The 3,435-nt window shown below is 37.8% G+C and overlaps 1 non-coding gene across 1 annotated transcript; it reads left to right on the forward strand.

Moving 5' to 3' along the window:
- The first annotated feature begins 433 nt into the window (after positions 1-433).
- On the forward strand, positions 434-540 carry LOC123832627. Its single transcript, XR_006788100.1, has one exon. It is a non-coding gene; the product is annotated as a U6 spliceosomal RNA (small nuclear RNA).
- The last annotated feature ends 2,895 nt before the right edge of the window (positions 541-3,435 follow it).

Raw genomic sequence — 3,435 nt, forward strand, 5'->3', positions numbered from 1 at the left:
CTGTCCTAAACTAGTGAAGAAAAAGAACACACAATTCCAGAAAGTGCAGAGAGTTCCAAAGAAAATGAACATAAAGAGGCCCATACCAAGACACACGATCATGAAAATGGCAAAAGTTAAAGACAAGAAGAGAATCTCAAAAATAGCAAGAGAAAGACAAGTAGATACCTACAAGGGAACCCCATAAGACTATCAGCTGATTACTGAACACAAACATTTCAGGCCAGAAGGGATTGGCACAAAATATTGGAAGTAATGAAAAACAAGGGCCTACAACTAAGACTACTTTAACCAGTAAGTCTATAATTTAAAATTAAAGGAGAAATAGAGCTTTCCAGATTAAAAAAAAAAAAAGCCAAAGGAGTTCATTATCACCAAGCAAAACAAGAATTATAAGAAATGTTAAAGGGTCTTCTTTAAGAAGAAGAAATAAGTGCTTGCTTCGGCAGCACATATACTAAAATTGGAATGATACAGAGAAGATTAGCATGGCCCCTGTGCAAGGATGACATGCAAATTCGTAAAGCATTCCATATTTTTGACAAAAACTAGGGGGAGGGTGGTAATGGGAAGGAAGTGGGGAGGGTTGGATGGGTGGGCTGGAATGGGAGTAAAAGGGAGAAAACTGTACTTGAACAATGATTAAAATAAAAAATAGAAAAAAGAAAAAAGAAGAAGAAATAAAAGAGGAACATAGTGCTAAAGAATAAAATAACAATAAATAAGTACCAAAAAAGAATCACTTTAAGTGTAAATGGCTTAAATGCTCCAATGAAAAAACATAGGGTAGCTGAATGGATAAGAAAACAAGACCCACATATATGGTGTCTAGAAGAGACCCACCTCAGAATGAAATACACACACAGACTAAAAGTAAAGAGGTAGAAAAAGATACTTTATGAAAATGAAAGTGAAAAAATAAGCTGGGGTAACAATACTTATATCAGACAAAATGGACTTTAAAGTAAAGGCTATAGTAAGAGACAAAGAGGGTCACTACAAAATGATAAAGGGATCAATTCAAAAGAGGACATAACACTTGTAAACATTTATGGACCCAACATAGGAGCACCTAAATATATAAAGCAAATCTTGATGGACATCAAGGGAAAGGTTGACAGTAATATGGTCATAATATGGGATTTTATCACCCAACAACATCAATGGATTGATCTTCCAGACAGAAACTCAACAAGGAAACAGCAGCCTTAAATGTCATACTATATCAGATAGATTTAATTCATGTCTTCAGAGCCCTTTCACCCCAAACCAACAGAATATACATTTTTTTTCAAGTGCACATGAAACACTTTCTAGGATAGACCTCATGTTAGGACATAACACAAGTCTCAAATTTAAGAAGACTGAAATCATATCAAGCATCTTCTCTGACCAAAATGTTATAAAACTAGAAAGCAATTACAAGAAAAAAAAACCCCTGAAAAACAAACCCACAGAAGCTAAACAATGAATGGGTTAACAATGAGATCAAGGAAGCAATCAAAATATAACTTGAGGCCAATGAAAATGGGGACACAATAACAAAAAATCCATGGGACACAGCAAAAGCAGTCCTAAAAGAATTCATAGCAATACAGGCACACCTCAAAAAACAAGAAAAACCTCAAGTAAACAACCTAACCTTACCCTTAAAGGAACCAGGAAAAGAACAACAAAGCCACAAATGAGTAGAAGAAAGGAAATAATAAAGGTCAGGGTGAAAATAAACAAAATAGTCTAAAAATATACAAAAGATAAACAAGATTAATAAATTTTTAACCAGACTCATCAAGAGAAAAAGAGCAAGAATCCAAATAAAATCAGAAATAAAAGAGGAAAACTAACAACAAACACCAAGGAAGTACAAAGGATTGAAAGAAAATATTTTGAACAACTATATGCCAACAATTTGAACAATCTGGAAGAAATGGATAAATTCCTAGAAGTATACAATCTCCCAAAACTAAATCAAGAAGAAACAGAAAATATGAACAGATCTATTACAACTAATAAAATTGGAGCAGTAATAAAGAACTCCCAATGAACAATAGTCCTGGACCAAATGGCTTTGCAGGTGAACATTACCAAACATTCAAAGAAGTACCTACACCTATTCTTCTCAGACCATTACAAAAAGTTCAAGAGAATGGAAGACTCCCAACCTTATTTAATGAGACTGCCATTATCCTAGTTCCAAAACCAGATAAAACACTAAAAAAATAAAATAAAATTATAGGCCAATATCCCTGATGAACATAGATACTAAAATCCTCAACAAAGTATTAGCAAACCAAATCCAGAAATACATTAAAAAGATATACACCATGGCTCTGGCTGATGTAGCTCAGTGGACTGAGCATGGGCTGTGAACCAAAGGGTTGCTGGTTTGATTCCCAGTCAGGGCACATGTCTGGATTGCAGGCCAGGTCCCCAGCGGGGTCCACGTGAGAGGCAACTACACATTGACATTTCTCTCCCTGTCTTTCTCCTTCCCTTCCCCTCTAAAAATAAATAAATAAAATCTAAAAAAAAAGACATACACCATAATCAAGTGGGATTTATTCCTGAGATGTAAGTTCGGTACAATATTCACACATCAATTAATGTGATACACCACATAAACAAAATGAAGGCTAAAAATTATATGACTGGTCAACTGCTGGGGACAGAGGGGCAGGGAGTGCTGGGACCCCCACACAGGGTGCAGTGTGTCTGGAGTGTCCTGCCATTCCTTAGTCCTCCGGCTTACAGGTGATGTCCAGTTTTCGGGTTCTGGCCAAGAAGGAGGCATAGACAGAAACCCTTCACTTCCTCACACAACCAAAAGGAGGTTACAACCAATCTTAAATCAATAAACTACCAGAAGCACCAGAAAATGAAACTGCATAAAACTCTGACAACAACCAAGGAATTAAAGAAAAAAATCAACCAGAATAACCAGACCAGTAAGGCAGCAAACTACATGGGCTGGGCCAGCTCAGAAAAACCAAGGTGAGGTGGTGGAGTGGGCGGGTGGGGCTGGCTGAAGGCAAAACTGAGACTCAGAGCTGACTGTGGACCATGGTGGTTGCCACGGTGGGAGAAACTCCCAGTCTCACAGGAGAGTCCATTGGAAAGTGGGACTAGAGACAAGCAAGGGAGCTATAGTGTTCCTTCTCTGGCCCCTCCCCCACAGGCTGCAGCGCTGCAAAGAGGGTTGTCCTGCCCTGGCTAGTACCTAAGGCCCCACCTCTCTTACAACTTATCAGGTGTGTCAAGACAAAGAAATATGGCCCAAATGAAAGAACAGAGCAAAACTTCAGAAAGAGAACTAAGCAATGAGGAGATAGCCTACCTATCTGATGGAGAATTTAAAGCCCTGGTAATCAAAATGCTCACAGATCTGATTGAGCTTGGTTGAAAAGTGAAAAAACAAAGGAAAGATACCCAAAATGA

Source organism: Phyllostomus hastatus, unplaced genomic scaffold (assembly GCF_019186645.2).
Source record: "Phyllostomus hastatus isolate PE091 unplaced genomic scaffold, TTU_PhHast_1.1 phas_scaffold_193, whole genome shotgun sequence".
Lineage (NCBI taxonomy): Eukaryota > Metazoa > Chordata > Mammalia > Chiroptera > Phyllostomidae > Phyllostomus > Phyllostomus hastatus.